This window comes from Bos mutus, chromosome 24 (genome assembly GCF_027580195.1).
Source record: "Bos mutus isolate GX-2022 chromosome 24, NWIPB_WYAK_1.1, whole genome shotgun sequence".
Lineage (NCBI taxonomy): Eukaryota > Metazoa > Chordata > Mammalia > Artiodactyla > Bovidae > Bos > Bos mutus.
In genome coordinates this window covers 4,869,171-4,888,059 of record NC_091640.1, presented here as the reverse complement: position 1 = coordinate 4,888,059, position 18,889 = coordinate 4,869,171, and the positions used below count along the sequence as shown (strand labels likewise).

Below are 18,889 nucleotides of genomic sequence, written 5' to 3'. Positions count from 1 at the left end.
TAATTTTAATTTACTTGTGAAAGTTGGGATTTTATCATTTGTAACAAATGCTTCTTGAAAAAGTAGCAGGCTCACCTGGTTCATTTTGAGAAAAGGTCTGCCAAGCACTCAAGGCTAAAAAAAACATTGTCTGCCAGTCATTCCTTCAGATGAAAATGGTGTCCAGGAAACAAGTGGCTGCCTAAAACTCAAAGGACCACATAGATGCTCTTCCAAAGGCAACGGTGGAACTGCCTTATGAAGCAGGTGTGCTCTGGGACACTGCCCATTTCGTGTGCTATGAAGACACCAGGGTCAAGGTTTGTTCACACAGCACACACTGCCTCACCAAGTGTGTTCTTATGTAAAAATTGGCCCTTTTCCTTCCCCTGTGAGTGGCGCTGTGGAGAAATAAAATGACAGAAGTGTAGTTCATCACCACTCACTTGTTGAGGCTAATGTTCCAATGATTCACTCACCATGGCTTTTGCAATATCCGTGTTTAAGTGTCAACACAGTGAAAAGGGTAAATATTCTCATAATTGTTCTGAAAATAGTTTCAACCTCACGGACATCCTGAAAGTCTCTCGAGAACCCCAAGGGATCAGCAGACCACCCCTTGGGAATGCCTTGTGTACAAAATGATGCCCCAGTATGCAAATTTCCTTCTAAGTTATCTGTAAGTATCTTTTACTTGATAAGGTTTTTATCTAAATTTTTTAGTTGCAAATTTTAATGAACTTAAATGTATAAACTTTTTCTCTTACTTATTTTTGTGTTCTGTTTTACAGACTATTGTCTACCCAAATTCACAGAGATATCAATTCATGTCCTCTTATAAGAGCACTGTAATTTAAGCTTGCACATTTATGATTATGATCTACCTCAAATTAGTGTGGGCTTTGAGATATCTAATATGGATATACATTAGTTTCAGCATCATTTATTGAGTAGGATGTATTTCTTCCCCCTGAGTTACATAGCACCAGGTTTTGTAAATCAGATAACCATGTATGTATGCACAGGTGTATCTCTGGATTGTCAGCTGGTCCATTTGTCTTTCCAAATGCCATTAGTTCATGGTCTTAATTATTGTCACTCAATTGTTGTTGTTGTTTGGTTGCTAAGTTGTGTCTGACTCTTTTGTGACCCCGTGGACTGTAGCCCTACCAGGTTCCTCTATCCATGGGATTTTCCAGGCAAGAATACTGGAGTGGGTTGCCTTTTACTTCTCCAGAGGATCTTCCTGACCCAGGGATCGAACCCTCATCTCCTGCACTGGCAAGAGGATTCTTTACCACTGAGCCACCTGGGAAGCCCTGTCACTCCACAGCATTCCTTAATATCAATTAGAGGATATCTTTCATCTTTAGTCTTCAAGATGGTTTTGCTGTTTATGGCCCCTTAAATTACCAAGTTGCAGAAAATAATTTTTCATACATCCCATGCATCCCATGCATATGAATTCCTAAGTTCATATGAATCTTTTTGAGGCAACAGATATGGTATAGTAAGAAAGATTGTGAGTTAAGAGGGCAAAATTTCTGGCAGAATGTTAAAATAGATAATATCTTAATTTCATTCATTTAATTTTCTCCTATAAGTCACAATTTTAAGATATACATGCATTAAACTTGAAATAAGGAAAAAGTAGTGAAAAAGGAGCCATATTTCCCTTTCTAAAAACATCCCTCATGGAGACATAATCCTTGATTCCTAAACAGCTGTGGATAAAGCTCCATTACGCCTTTTTCATTCCTGGCACTAAGTTCCTAGAAGTGATTAGCTCTATGATATGGCATACAGAAATAAATTGTAAATGACTCTGCAGTTGAGATCATGTATCCAAACACGCATTGTACTTTTTGGCAAGGAAACCATAAATGTTAATCATCACATGGAGTGTGCCAAGCAAATAGATCAAAATAGCAAGAATATAATCACATATTTGTGAGTTAGATAACACCATCACCGTCCTCTCTAGGTTGGTAGAGGTGAGTGTACCCAACCCGTGTTCATCCCTGCCAATGTTTACTTAGTCGTTGATTGACTCTCTGGCAGTCAGTAGGTAATTGGCATATAATCAGGAAAAAAGAGATAAACATTCCAAAACCTGACTCTCTTGCCTGCTTAGTGAAATTAAAACACCTGATAAATAAAAACACTCCGAGAAAAGTAAGAGGAAAAACCAACTGGCTGTGTTCCATATGTCCCATGAAAGAAATACTTGCCATGGACACCAGGTGCCAGGTTGCCTACCCGTTCATCACACTCCTTGGTTCTTATTGCCTGGCTGTCTTGGCACCCATGACAGCCTCAACTTCCCATGAAGCAAGAATGCCCTCATCTGTCTGGTCAAGCCCATCCAGAAATGGAGTCAATAAAAGGATACTTAGGTAATCCTAGTTGTTGGTGAGTGTGGCTGATGGATGTCTGGACGCCTACATGGTGACTGAAATAGCTGTGAAAGCAAAGGAGAATTCACAATATGTGCAATGAGAAAGGGAAGAAAAGATGGCCCCTCTTGCAAGTCCTAGTGGCTCAGATGGTAAAAAAAAAAAAAAACAATCGCCTGCAATGCGGGAGACCCAGGTTCAATCCCTGGATTGGGAAGATTCCCTGGAGAAGGGAATGGCTACCCACTCCAGTATTCTTCCCTGGAGAATTCCATGGAGACAGGAGTCTGAAGGCTGAGTTTACAAAGAGTCAGACCCGAGGACGTGATGGAGTGACTAACATTTTCACTTTGCAAGCCCAACCCTTTGACAGGGCTCACCTCTGTCAGAAGCTGTGTGAATAGTGAAAGCAAATTGTGGCATTTAATCATTGCACATGTCCTCTCACGAAAAAACAAAACAAATCTCCTTTGTTGGAGCCAGAAGGACATTATGCAACCAATAGGTGTGGGAAATCCTAAATGCAACCTGGGGATATCTAAATGCCAGTTTTATAGTAACTGCATTTTATCTAACATAGTGTCACACTTGTAAACTGAAGACTCTGGGGAAAGATTACAATAGCCCTCTCTACCTATGTCAAAAGACTCTGAGGTTTGGACTCTATGGAAAAACAGTCTGAATGAAACTCTGAAATAAAACTAGGTCCTCTCTTTCTCTATTAGATCTGTCTTTCTAAGTCAGTTTGAATTGTCAAACAGATAAATTGATGCAGAAAGATCAGTATGAAAAGGAACACTTAAACCTGTTTTTGATATTCTGCTTTGGTGTACAGCAAACTCCAAATAAATAAATAAATAAAACACACACCTTCTTGAAGTAATATGCAATATAATATATGCTATTTGGTTGAATAGGAGGCTTCCCTGATGGCTCAGCAGGTAAAGAATCCACCTGCAACGCAGGAGACACAGGAGATGGAGGTTCGATCCCTGGATAGGGAGGATTCCCTGCCTGAAAGAGGAAATGGCAACCCTCTCCAGTACTCCTGCCTGGAGAATCCCATGGACAGAGGAACCTGGTGGGCTACAGTCCATGGGGACCCACAAAGTTCGACAGGATTGAGTGAGCATGCTACTTCTCCCTCTCTCTCTCTAAAAATATTACTTACATCCCACACTTGAATATCATACAGGCCTCTGTTAAAGAATAAAATATATACCTCAAACATCCTAGAGGGCTTACAGGGGTCATGCTTCATTCCCTAGTTTGAGAAACATTGACCCAAAAATCTAAAATATTATTTGAAAAAATAAATTCCCACAGGAAATTGTTATTAAAAATAAAACATAAAATATCTTTTTTTTAATTAAAACCAACTTATAAAATATTCTAAAAGACTTTATGATCCATCTCTGAATCTCCATGAAACTAAGCTTAAGAAATTGAGTTTGTCTGATTTTCCATTTGACTGTTTTCAGCAAACAGCATGAGGTAACCAATCTCTTTTTAGGGGCCTAGGATAGCAAGGACTACAGACACTAATCCAGACAAGTCAGACCTACTTTCCATCTACTGCACAGGTGAGTATTTCAACCTATAACAGCTTCATTATAAATTAAAGGATATATTTTTGGTATCAAATGAAAGGCTCAATTTTAATTCACCTAATAGTCTCCTTTAATGATATCTGATTAGGACATCTGTTCAGGGTTCACAATGTTACATCCTTCATTTGGCTTTTCCCATTAACTTAGCATTATGGTGATTTAACTTTTCTATTAAAAGTTCATTATGAATGGAAATATATAGATAAATGAGTATGTAGTTCACATATATGTATATATATGTAACTTACGATACTAGAATCTGCTTCCTAAGTAGGTTGAATGAACTCGTTCTTTTTTTAGCTAATAACCTGATTAATCTTATTAAGGATTTAGAATCCCCTTTTACCCCTTCTCAGAAAATCTCTAAATTCAAGTTCCTCCATAGAAGTTCTAGCATTAACTACATGTATCAGTCAACAATGACTGGAAGATTAAAATGATTATGTAGTGAAGACATAAGTATCTGATGCCTTTTCTTTTAAGATTCTGTTCTGCAGCAGTGCACTTTGAAATATCTTCTTAAATGAAAACAAAAATAGAAATAATTTTTATCTCCAACTTATAAAGTTTATGGGGTCTAAAGTCTTGTTATTAACTACACAAGTTGGATCTTTGAAAACATCGATGGAAAAATATTCTTGTAGGTAATATATTTTCAGTTCTTATAGTGATTTTCTTTAGTCTTACAGATCACTACCAAATGAAAAGATTCAAATTAAAGTTCTGATTTTTCTTCACATGAAACTGCCACAAAGTATTTTCACTTCTAAAGATATATCTAACTTCAATGTATATCTGATTTTACTATGGAACATTGGTTATAAATTCAGCATTAATCCATTCTATGTTTCTATTTAATTCTCCCCATTAGTTTTATAGACATTCTGAATTATTATATTCTATTAATTATACTCTAGTATTTAAGTTCATTGGGCAACTCTTCAACTCATCCTGGTCATTTACCGTGTTCTTGGGTTTAATATCATTATTCATAGGTCACATAATCTTATATTATCATTCTATATGTCTATAGAAACAAAACAGAATCTCAAAGAAAATGATGCTAGAAATGGAATTTTTGAGACATCTGTGGCATATCATTTTTGTATATAAAACATGACAATTAAACCTGGAAAATAAATTATCATATTTCAGAGAATTGAAACACAGAGACCACTCATAGATTACTCAGGAAATATGTTGATTACATCTAAATTACTGATAATATAAACTACTCAAAATAATCAGGAAGGAATTATTACACTTTCTAAAATAATGGCTTTAACCCGATTCAAGTAATAATGGTGTTCCTGTTGGTATGCATTTAGAGAAAGTGTTTTAAAATGAGAAACTGCAAAAGTGTACATTCATTTTCGTTAATAGTGTTACCAATAATGCTGATTTTTTATGGAAGTACAACCACTCTGACTTTAAATTTTAACTCACAGCTTTAATTTTTAAATCATCAGTATAAACGGTGGATACTTTATGAAAATACTTCAGACTTGTGGCTGGTAATGATTGCTACAATTTCTTTGACACTCCTCTTATTGAAAAGTGGCATCTATTTCCACTCTCCCTGAAACTGGGTTAGTCTGTGACTTCTTTGATGTAAGAAGTACAGTGCAAGAGGTGATACAGCATTTATGGAAATATTAATAGCTTTTAAGAGGAGAGCCAGCTCCCCCCTTGCCCTCTTGTGTCCAGTGGTGACAAGTCAGAAGTATGACTGCTCTATCAGAAAACCCTCATGAAGTGGCCCTGGGACCACACAGAAGGGACACAGGAGCCCATTAAGCCCCTCCTTTCACATGCCCCCCACCAAGGTACCAGTCATCTTAGACAACCTGGCCCAGCTGCACAGCTACCAGCTAAAACCCTTCAACATCAGATGAACCAGAGACTTTCCCAGACCTGCCTGAAAGTCAAACCCACAATATCATGAGATTTAATACATTGGTCATTATTTTTAACCTCTAAACTCAGGATAGTCTGCTAAGTGGTAAAAGATAACTGGAACAAAAGCTTTCTTTAAAGATAGGATTTTCTTTTTAATGAAATGATGCCCGCTGTTAGTTTCCATTCAAATTGTTAACTATGAAAAATCTGCTATGGAAAAAAATTAGCAAGAATTTTCATGCAGGTGATCTTTGAGCCACATAAATAGCTCAGTGGATAAAGGATCAGCCTGCAATGCAGGGGACACGGGAGATGCGGGTTTGATCCCTGGATCAGGAAGATTCCTTGGAGAAGAAAATGGCAACCACTCCAGTACTCTTGCCTGGGAAATCCCATGGACAGAGGAGCCTAGAGGGCTACAGCTCATGCGGTTGCAAAGAGTTGGACACAGCTGAGTGAGAACACACACGCACACTTTCAGAAGCACTGCTAGCACTAGATTGTTCTCAAGGGGATGGCGTTATTGAGAACCAGACCTAACAAACCTAGACTTTAATTATTCATTATTATGTAAAAACATCTATGTCAGTGATCTGTGCTATTTCTTATCAATTTTTCTTGGCAAAAAGATTTTTTTTTCTATTGAAGATTACAGCTATCAAAACATTTCTGAGAAGTATAAAGATTCACTCCACTAGAAATTTATCATAAAAATATGGTGAGGGCTCTAAAGAACTAATTATAAAGGAATACATCTTCTACAGCAGGCAGAATACCATGCAGAGTAATAAATATTTTTCAACCATAGAATATAATCTATTGTACCTAAGATAGCATAAGATTCCAAGATAAATGAAACATTTCAAAAAATCAATGAACTTGACGAATTTTGAAGACTTTCCAAGAAACAATATTTTTCACATTGACGGACTGTTTTTCTTACAAAGTGGAGAAATTAGCAAATTTCTAGCCATATGCATGTCTCCTGTATGAGTCCTGAGAAATATATGTAAATAATGATTCTTAAGGGAGCAATTATTTTAATTCTCTTTATGCTCTGAATGTTGATGTAATACAGAAAGCTCCAACTCAGAGTATTCATATTAATTTTCTTTATGAAACTGAGAACTACATTTTTACAAAAGAAGCTGAAACAAGAAAAGCTGATCAGTGATATTAGGCAGTGATATCGTGTTAGAAAGACAAAAATTAGTCCCCTCAGGCATTTAGCACTGAGAGTCCAGGTGCCAGAGTTGGTAAGTACTCTGCTTCTGCTTTTCCCTCAATGTATTTATGAATTCCTAGAGCCTAAGAGGCTGAGAAGTCTAGTAAAAAAGCAGCAGGTAAGAGTTAGAGAAGATATCCAGAATTTTCAGTCTGCTCATGATGTATAGAAAGGAAAAAAAAAAAAAAAAGTTCAATATATTTCAAAAAGAGCATGTCCTGCTTCAGATTCAAGAAGTGCCACAAACTTAAAGCAGAGCCAGAAAATCTATAGGAATGAAAGGTTGCTGGCTGCTTGGAATTGGGGACAAGATTCTCTTTTTTTTTTTTTTTTGGCCCTGCCTCAGGGCATGTGGGATCTTAGCTCCCCCTGCAGGGGAAGCAAGGGTCTTAACCACAGGGGCCCTCAACAACGGGACCCTTAACTGCGGGGCCCTTAACCACGGGACCACCAAGGGAATCCCAGAGATTTCCCTGACGTGATGGCAAATTTCTAAAACCAAACAGTGGTAATGGTTGCCCAATTCCATGAGTTTACTAAATATCACTGAATTGTACAGAAAAATCAGTGAATCGTGTCATATAAATTATACATCAGAAAACCTGGTAAAATAACCAAAAGTAAGATTCGATATGAAGAAAACTACACCTAGAAATAAGAGGGGGTGTGCAAAAGAACAGTGAAAAAGAGTAGGTATCAAAAGCACTTAGATAAAAGACATAATACCTTTGACTTTAAAAGTAACATTTGGTCTACTGGTACATAGAGCATATTTTCAGTATTCTGTAACAAAATATTTTAAAATAAATAGAGAAATCTGGAATATCATTCATCTGGCTGTTAACGGTGATTAAGATTAGAGCCAGACATCCTGGAATGTGAAGTCAAGTGGGCCTTAGGAAACATCACTACAAACAAAGCTAGTGGAGGTGATGGAATGGCAGCTGAGCTATTTCAAATCCTAAAAGATGATGTTGTGAAAGTGCTGCACTCAATATTCCAGTGGCCACAGGACTGCAAAAGGTCAGTTTTCATTCCAATCCCAAAGAAAGGCAATGCCAAAGAATGCTCAAACTACCGCACAATTGCACTCTTCTCACACACTAGCAAAGTAATGCTCAAAATTCTCCAAGCCAGGCTTCAACAGTATGTGAACCATGAACTTCCAAATGTTCAAGCTGGTTTTAGAAAAGGCAGAGGAACCAGAGATTAAATTGCCAACATCCTCTGGATCATAGAAAAAGCAAGAGATTTCCAGAAAAACACCTACTTTTGCTTTATTGACTACACCAAACCCTTTGACTGTGTGGATCACAACAAACTGTGGAGAATTCTTCAAGAGTTGGGAATACCAGACCATCTGACCTGTGTCCTGAGAAATCTGTATGCAGGTCAAGAAGCAACAGTTAGATCTGGACATGGAACAACATACTGGTTCCAAATCAGGACAGGAGTATGTCAAGGCTGTATATTGTCACCCTGCTTATTTAACTTATATGCAGAGTACATCATGTGAAATGCCAGGCTTGATAAAGCACAAGCTGGAATCAGGATTGCCAGGAGAAATATCAATAACCTCAGATATGCAGATGACACCACTCTTATGGCAAAAAGTGAAGAAGAACTAAAGAACTAAAGAGCCACTTTAAAGAGCCTTTAAAGTGAAAGAAGAGAGTGAAAAAGTTGGCTTAAAACTCGATATTCAGAAAACTAAGATCATGGTCCATTTCCATCACTTCACAGCAAATAGAACAATGGAAATAGTGAGAGACTTTATTTGTGGGGCGGGAGGGGGGGGCTCCAAAATCACTGCAGATGGTGACTGAAGCCATGAAATTAGAAGAAGCTTGCTCCTTGGGAGAAAAGCTATGACCGACCTGGAAAGCATGTTAAAAAGCAGAGACTTTACTTTGCCAACAAAGGTCCATCTAGTCAAAGCTATGGTTTTCCAGTAGTCACGTATGGGTGTGAGAGTCAGACTATAAAGAAAGCTAAGCAAAGAAGAATTGATGCTTTTGAACTGTGGTGTTGGAGAAGGCTCTTGAGAGTCCCTTGGACTGCAAGGAGATCCAACCAGTCCATCCTAAAGGAAAGCAGTCTTGAGTATTCACTGGAAGGGCTGATGTTGAAGCTGAAACTCTCATACTTTGTCCACCTGATGTGAAGAACTGACTCATTGGACAAGACCCTGATGCTGGGCAAGATTGAAGACGGGAGGAGGAGGGGACAACAGAGGATGATATGGTTGGATGGCATCACTGACTCAATGGACATGAGTTTGAATAAGCCCTAGGAGTTGGTGATGGACAGGGAAGCCTGGCGTGCTGCAGTCCATGGGGTTGCTAAGAGTCAGACACAACTGAGTGACTGAACTGAACTGAAGATTAAGAGTGATGATAACATTTATCTAACAATTAGTAGCTGAATATTTCACAATGATAGCTATTGGAAAAAATGTCTTAAAATATATTAGAAAAATATAGTGAAGTGGAATTTATTCAATAAATACATAGTAAAATAGAATCTGTGCCACAAAACTACTTTTTAAGTATCAAAATAATTTGAAATGCCAAGGATATTTTGTATATAGCAAATTCTCAGAGATGGCATGAATTGCATTTTAGGAATGATGTATTCAATCCAATTTATGTGCACTTGTTAGATAACCCTGAGTCCTTTTTTCCAATCTGTAAAATAGCATCATATTTGAAGCCACTGGCAGGATTCCAGTCAAAGTCTCTGTATAATGAAGTGCTTGAGAATTGAGAAGTCTGTCTGAGAGCATTCTCTTATTCTTAAAGGATCTATCGTATCACAAGTGTTCCCATTCTCTAATACAAGAGACTGTGTCTCACTGAGGTCTACAGTGAATGAGCCTGCATATCAGAACCTGGATCGATTCTGTAGCAAAATTAGAAATGAATTGCCCAAACCTAATTCCATGCTGGCTCAGTGGTAAAGCACCCGACTGCCAATGCAGGAGACATGGGTTGGGGCCTTGAGTCAGAAAGATCTCCTGGAGAAGGGAATGGCAGCCCACTCCAGTATTCTTGTCTGGAAAATTCCATGAACAGAAGAGACTGGCAGGCTACAGTCGATGAGCTTACCAAAGAAGTGAACACAACTTAACAACTGAACAATAGCAACAAAAGAATCCAAGAAGCAAAATGTTTGATCAAGACCTTGGCCAGAAATGAAGCTTAAATAATTTCAAGGGGAACCCAGGACTCAAAAGATAGTTTCATATTGGTACTGGTAGGAAAGGGAATCCCATTTGCTGCATAATTCCAGAAAACAACCCTGTAAAGACCAGGTGAGATGGAGTTTCATGGCAACAGTAAGGCCTGGAAAAGTAGTCAAGAATTTATAATTACACAAGTGTGCTGTGTGTTCAGTTGCTCAGTCGTGTCTAACTTTTTGTGACCCATGGACTGTAGCCCACCAGGCTTCACTGTCCATGGGATTTTCTAGGCAAGAAAGCTGTAGTGGGTTCCCATTTCCTCCTCCAGGGGATCATTCCAACCCAGGGATTGGATCCACATCTCCTACATTGGCATGTGGAGTCTTCACCATGAGTTCCCTGGGAAGCCCCATAATTACATGATCTCTGGAAAATCAATGAAGCCTATCCAAATTACAAAAATCATCTTTTCTGACTCTTTTTGTTCATCAATTCACAAATAAATTTCAAAGTTATACTGACTTTCGCATCTGACACCCAACTTCAGGTAACTTTGGTATTTGTTTGTTTTCTCTATAATCTTGCAATGAGTCACAAATAACACACCTTGCCCTGCATGATTGCCATTTGTTAAAATGGAAGACAAACCATCTAACTTTGCAAAATAAAAAGAAAAATTAGGAACAGGTACAAAAGTCCTACTGGTTTGCTTCCACCATGATGATACTGCCTCAGTTTCTCATGGGAGGATAAGGTAAGGTTTCTCTGAATCACGCTCCTCAAACAGCAAAATCTGAATTCTTTTCATTAATGTCAGTGGACAGAAAAGTCACCCTTGTCTGAACCTATTGTGTTAATGTAGGAAACTCAAACATAAAATTTTTCAAATTAAGCAGATTTTTTAAACTATAAGGCAATTAAATGCCTTATTTTAAATACATTTGTCAATGAAATTACCTATGATTTTAAAAAGTAATGGACATGAGTTTGTGCAAACTCCAGGAGATAATGAAGGACAGGGAAGCCTGGTGTGCTGCAGTCCATGGGGTCACAAAAATTTGGACACAACTTAGCAACTGAACAACATCAACAACAGCAAAGTATCTCAAGCTAACTCAGACAAAAATAAAGCCTCACATTGAATTTTAATAAAATGAGTATCAATCTTGAGCTATTCGGAAATTTTGACTAAGCTATACATTGCTAAAAAACATAAGTTAACATGGAATTGTGTTGATTGAATATTGCTGGCTGCCCATAATTTATCCCACAAATAGTGAGTCAAGCCAGAGACTTAGGCAGTAAAGATTTGTTCCAGTTTATGCTCACAAATGTTGGAGACTATAAAATTCAAGGCACAGTGTTAAGTATTTGGCCACTGGCCATGTCAACAATATGTTATATAAACTGCTTTTAACGTCCAGTGAGAAAGTAAACTATTGGGCAGATAACAAGACAGGATTCAAATGACCATGCTACAGTAAACCTGTAACTCTATGAATGTCTATGAAGATGTACAAGGCCTTCTAGAACTAACACCCCAAAAAGATGTCCTCTTCATTATAGGGGACTGGACTGCAAAAGTAGGAAGTCAAGAGATAACAGGCAAATTTGGCCTTGGAGTACAAAACGAAGCAGGTGAAAGGCTAACAGTTTTGCCAAGAGAACACACTGGCCATAGCAAACACCCTCTTCTGACAACACTCTACACATGGACGTCACCAGATGGTCAATACTGAAATCAGATTGATCATATTCTTTGCAGCCAAAGATGGAGAAGTTCTATGCAGTCAGCAAAAACAAGACTGGGAGCTGACTGTGGCTCAGATCATGAAGTCCTTATTGCCAAATTCAGACTGAAATTGAAGAAAGTAGGGAAAACCACTAGACCATCCAGGTATGACCTAAATCAAATCCCTTACAATTATACAGGGGAAATGAGAAATGGATTTAAGATTAGATCTGATGGACAGAGTGCCTGAAGAACTATGAATGGAGGTTCATGACATTGTACAGAAGCCAGTGATCATGACCATCCCCATGGAAAAGAAATGCAAAAAGGCAAAATGATTGTCTGACAAGGCTTTACAAACAGCTGAGAAAAAAGAGAAGTAAAAGGCAAAGGAGAAAAGGAAAGATATACCCATTTGAATGCAGAGTTCCAAAGAATAGCAAGGAGAGATAAGAAAGCCTTCTTCAGAGATCAATGCAAAGAAATAGAGGAAAACAACAGAATGAGAAAGACTAGAGATCTCTTCAAGAAAATTAGAGATACCAAGGGAACATTTCATGCAAAGATGGGCTCGATAAAGGACAGAAATGGTATGGACCTAACAGAAGCAGAAGATATTAAGAAGAGATGGCAAGAATACACAAAAGAACTGTACAAAAAAGATCTTCACCACTCAGATAATCGCGATGGTGTGATCACTGACCTAGAGCCAGACATCCTGGAATGTGAAGTCAAGTGGGCCTTAGAAACCATCACTACGAACAAAGCTAGTGGAGGTGATGGAATTCCAGTTGAGCTATTTCAAATCCTGAAAGATGATGCTGTGAAAGTGCTGCACTCAATATGCCAGCAAATTTGGAAAAGTCAGCAGTGGCCACAGGACTGGAAAAAGTCCGTTTTCATTCCAATTCCTAAGAAAGGCAATGCCAAAGAATGCTCAAACTACCACACAATTGCACTCATCTCACACGCTAGCAAAGTACTGCTCAAAATTCTCCAAGCCAGGCTTCAGCAATATGTGAACCGTGAACTTCCTGATGTTCAAGCTGGTTTTAGAAAAGGCAGAGGAACCAGAGATCAAATTGCCAACATCCTCTGGATCACACAAAAAGTAAGAGAGTTCCAGCAAAACACCTACTTTTGTTTTATTGACTATGCCAAAGCCTTTGACTGTGTGAATCACAATAAACTGTGGAAAATTCTTCAAGAGATGGGAATACCAGACTACCTGACCTGCATCCTGAGAAATATGTATGCAGGTCAAGAAGCAACAGTTAGAACTTTACGTGGAAACACAGACTGGTTCCAAATCAGGAAAGGAGTACTTCAAGGCTGTATATTGTCACCCTGCTTATTTAACTTATATGCAAAGTACATCATGTGAAATGCGATAAAGCACAAGCTGAAATCAAAATTTCCAGGAGAAATATCAATAACCTCAGATATGAAGATGACACCACCCTTATGGCAGGAAGCAAAGAAGAACTAAAGAGCCTCTTGATGAAAGTGAAAGAGAAGAGTGAAAAAAGTTGGCTTCAAACTCAACATTCAGAAAACAAAGATCATGGCATCCAGTTCCATCACTTCATGGCAAATAGATGGGGGAACAATGGAAACAGTGACAAACTTTATTTTTGGGGGGCTCCAAAGTCACTGCAGATAGAGACTGAAGCTGTGAAATTAAAAGACACTTGCTCCTTGGAAGAAAAGCTATGACCAACCTAAACAGCCATATTAAAAAGCAAAGACATTACTTTACCAACAAAGGTCTGTCTAGTCAAAGCTATGGTTTTTCCAGTAGTCATTTATGGATATGAGAGTTGGACTATAAAGAAAGCTGAGCACTGGAGAATCGATGCTTTTGAACTGTGGTGTTGAAGAAGACTCGTGAGAGTCCCTTGGACAGCAAGGAGATCAAACCAGTCCATCCTAAAGGAAATCAGTCCTGAATATTCATTGGAAGGACTGATGCTGAAGCTGAATCTCTAGTACTTTGGCCACCTAATGCAAAGAACTGACTCATTGGAAAAGACCCTGATGCTGGGAAAGATTGAAGGCAGGAGGAGAAGGGGATGACAGAGGATGAGATGTTTGGATGACATCATCAATGCAATGGACATGAGTTTGAGTAGGCTCCGGTTCTTGGTGACGGACAGGGAAGCCTGGTGTGCTGAAGTCCATGAGGTCTCAAAGAGTCAAACATGACCGAGTGACTGAACTGAACTGAACCATGTATTTCAGGAGTGTACTTTTAGCTAAAGGCTTGTGAGAAGAAAAAAGAATGAACTACTTTTCAGAAGAACAACAACAACAAAAAATGCTTTTGCAGTTGGAAAAAAAAATATGTCTGTTTATTTGTCAACATTGTTTCATTATATGGGACTACAGGTGGCATGTTTATATGCTAAAAGGAATATACCAGTGAGGAAGAGAAAATTATTGATGTAGAAAAAAGATTATATAAAACTAGAACATTATTTTCTAATTTTTATTGTGGTGATTTGAAGCATAATAGAGAGAATATTATTTCATAAACCTCCACATATTTAGCAACCAGCTTTACAAATTATGACATATTGTCAGTCTTGTATATTGGTCACCACCCCTGTATTTTTCTTGCGTAGTATTTGTTCAGGATTTATTTATTTTAATTAATCTTTGCTGGAGTGTTTAAAGCAAATTCTACATATCATATCATTTCTACACTGAAACTTCTGTATGCATTTTAATTGAAAAAATATTAAATTTTACACCACAACATGCCATTAATCTACCTAACAAATTTGACCTTAAATCACTTAGTATTATTTGAATCTTATTTAATATTTTGTGCATGTTCAGATGTTTCCTGTTGATGCACCAATTGTTTGTATTAGTATAGATATTTAATTCTGAATTTAAATAAGGCCTATGTGTTCATTTTGATTACTGTATCTCCTAAATCTAATTTATGCTCCAGCATTTCCCCTTTTCGTTTTCTTTTACCATTAGCAGTTTAGAAAATCAGTTTAAGATGGTCTGGACCCAAACTCACAGTGTCTCTGAGGTCTGCCTGTAACAGCAATTCAGACACACAGAATAGACATTTCTAGCTGCCTATGTATATCCCCAGCTTATTCTGGGCAAAGATAAGCATGCTGGTGGTTTAGTTGCTCAGTCAAGTCTGACTCTTGCAGCACCATGAACTGTATGTAGCCTTCCAGGCTCCTCTGTCCATGGAATTATGGACAAGAATACTGGAGTGGGTTGCCATTTCCTTCTCCATGATAAGCGTATTGCATTCAATTCCCCCTTGTTTCTTTTTTTTTTTTTTTTAGCTTCAAACTCTTCATTCCGTAGATTCAAATCACTGTGTCTTACATGCCTGCTACCTACAAAATCGGAAGCACCTGCTTAGCTTAGAACTATCCTAAGCCATTTGTTTCTAACCTTATACTGTTTCCCTTTGTCACAGAGAAGCATAATTAAATTCTCTAAGTCCTGAACAAGATAGATTCAAATATCACAGAATGTAAGTCTCGACTACGAACAACATGATCAGATAATATGACCGTATATCACACAAGTATCTTAAACTTGTCACTGTTTCCTTTTCACAACAAAATATATGAGTTTATTTTTATACTATCTTTAAAGCTACATGGCGGAGAAGGCAATGGCACCCCACTCCAGTACTCTTGCCTGGAAAATCCCATGGATGGAGGAGCCTGGTGGGCTGCAGTCCATGGGGTCGCAAAGAGTCGGACACGACTGAGTGACTTCACTTTCACTTTTCACTTTCCTGCATTGGAGAAGGAAATGGCAACCCACTCCAGTGTTCTTGCCTGGAGAATCCCAGGGACGGGGGAGCCTGGTGGGCTGGCGTCTATGGGGTCACACAGAGTCGGACACGACTGAAGCGACTTAGCAAAGCTACATGGATAATTAATATAGAAAATGTCTGATGCATTTTATACATATGGAAAATGAGTTATAAATGAACATGTTGCTAGATAATGTGGGCAATTTCCATGCCTATTTCCACAGGAGTTTAAAAACTACATTTGTTTGGGACTTCCCTGGCATTCCAGTGGTTAGGACTCCCCTCCACTCTGCCAGTGCAGGGGACATGAGTTCAGTCCCTCATTTGGGAACTAAGATCTCATAGGCTGCACTATGCAACCAAAAAAAAAAAAACAACCCTCAACCCCTCCCCCCAAAAAATTATGATTATGTTTGGTTGAAAGAAGCTAGCTTATCACTTGAATTACACTCTAAATTTTCCATGGAAGAGCCTCAGTTTAGAGTTTTAAAACTCGTCTTCTGAAATTCTATATTCAGGATGGTTGGGGTCTCGCCATTTCTGGAATGACAAGATATATGCAGATAGCACATGAAGCATCTGGTCTTTTTTCCTAACTCTTAATTCATTCCATATTCTCAAGCAGAGCCATAAAAGTTGCAAATAATAATTTTGCTTCCAGAATATATTAAATACCTGTAAGAATTTGACTTTACAGTTCCTCAGATGGCTAAAGTCAACATTCTAAACATGGTAGGTATTTAGAGGGTATATCAAACTTTTAAATTTCATTTAAAAATTTTAAAGAACAGTGATTTGTAACTATCATCCCAGTCAGTTGCCACTGTGATTGGTTCAGGGATGGGCAGGAATCTGAGGTCTCCCCCTCACCTCTCATCCATGGAAAAATTGTCTTCCACAAAACTGGTCCCTGGTGCCAAAAATGTTTGGGACCGCTGTCTTAGATCCCTGACCAATCCTTTGATGGGCCTAGAAATCCCACAAAGAAATGTTTTGGAGTTGCCCAGTCTGATCTGAAACACAAAAAGTTTATTCACTGTCCACCCACCTCCATCCCAGGCCAGACTATCCTGGGGAGGGAGAAAAAAACAAGAACAGACAAATAAGACACAGGTAATGTCCATGCTGTATCATCAATGACCTACTTATGGCTTTGCTGCCCAAAGAGAGCTTTGTAGGCAACCGCTGGTTAATCTAAAGGCCTCAGTTCCTGTCAGGAATAGTTTACAGGTTAGAGGAACCTGGACATTTATGAGGCTGAATTCTTGGGGAAACAGGAATTTGGGGGTCATCAGCATGTCCATGTGTGGGGATGGGAGGTGCCAGAGGACCAACAAACCATGACTTGTGATTTCCAGGCGTTCGGGGCTGAACATTTGACAGCATCCCAACTTTGAACACATCCCAGATTGGTGGTGGTGGAGGGGGAGCAGAGAATTAGTGGGAAATGATAGTTTAGATGTTGGTTAAATAAACCCTAGATTGTTCAGTGGAATCTCCAAATATAAAATATCTCTTAGGCAAACTTACATGACATAGTGGAATATCAACCATATTGATATTAGAGTATCAGGGCTTCCCTGGTGGCTTAGCTGATAAAGAACCCACCTGCCAATGCAGGAGACTCAAGAGACACAAGTTCAATCCCTGGGTCAGGGAGATCCTCTGGAGAAAGATATGGCAACCTGCTCCAGTATTCTTGACTGAAAAATTCCATGAACAGAACAGTGGGCTACAGTCCATGGGGTTGCTACAGTCCTCGGACACAACTGAGCATGCGTGCTGAATAAAGGAGTATCAATAATAAAGTGAAAACCTGAGGACCCAGTAGAATCAGAGACATGGAAGGTGACATAACCATTGCTTAATTAACAGTGTACATTAGAATAGTCCAGGGGACCTAGGGAACTCTGGCTTGTGGAGTTCCAAATAGCTGTGGAACCTGGAGATTTCAGTCTGGTAGGGGGCATGGGAACACAATTGTCCATTAGCAGTAAGACTGACATCAAAGAAGTGAGGGAGCACACTGCTCAGCTAGGTTGCTGTGGAGATGCCAGAGGCCGCATTCAGTTATGCTCTCAGAACAATATGATTAATTCCAGAGAAGGAGAAACTTGAAGTGTAACAAAGCTTGGTGAACGGGAGAAGCTGAATGAGCCACCAAGGTAACCAGAACCTAAAGCCTGAAGGAAACCAGTTATGATGACAACAACTTTCTATAACCAATTGACAGAGACAAAATATATCAAACCAATAATAAACTATGGGCAAATGCTTATACTACCTCAAAGTACATAGCTATAAATTTACGTGAATTGTCCCCCCACTTGGAGCTAGCGTTCCCTGGGAAATCGCCCTTGAGGGTTTGCCTATTTGGAATGCACATGCTTTATTTTAAGCTTCCTTGTCCACTGGAAGGCCTCAACGACAAGAGTAATTACACTGCATGTCCATTTGTTGAAAGGATTGTCAAGAGAAACCTCAATACAACTGTGATTACATTCCTTACCTCCAAAAATCTCAAGCTTGTTGATCAGATTAATAATGAAAGGCGGCAGCTTCACCAAAGAAATCTCCTGACTCATGGGCACGAAATAAATCACCATCCAGAGCAGCTCAGATTCTCGAGACAATAAAGGAAGGGAAGAGACAGTTTTTTTAAGCTATGTGAACACACTTTTACTCCTCCTTTTCTATGTCCTCCATAGTTTTGAACTGTCTTTTGTTGTCTAAAAATATGGGGGGAAACACGTTTCTCCTTTGTTGTTGCTGTTGTGTTAATAGTTAAGTCGTGTCCGACTCTTTTGTGACCCCATGGACTATAACCCACCAGGTTTGTCTGTCCAGGAAAGAATACTGGAATGGGGTGCCATTCCCTTCCCCAGGAGGTCTTCCCACCCCAGAGATCTAACTGAACCTCCCGCATCTCCTGCATTGGCAGGTGGATTCTTTACCACTGAGCCATCTGGAAAACCAACCAAAGCAACAGAGATTCTCAGGAGAACAATAAAGGAAGGTAGAAGATGATTTTTAAGCTGTTTGAGTATACTTGTACTCTTTTTACA

General features: G+C 38.8%; 1 long non-coding RNA gene across 1 annotated transcript in view; it reads right to left on the bottom strand.

Moving 5' to 3' along the window:
* LOC138985447 (uncharacterized) overlaps positions 1-18,778 on the bottom strand; it is a 64,674-nt gene extending 45,896 nt beyond the window's left edge. Inside the window, exon 1 of the long non-coding RNA XR_011462510.1 lies at positions 18,334-18,778. This is a non-coding gene — a long non-coding RNA (uncharacterized lncRNA). The remainder of the gene's footprint in view (positions 1-18,333) is intronic.
* Positions 18,779-18,889: the final 111 nt, after the last annotated feature.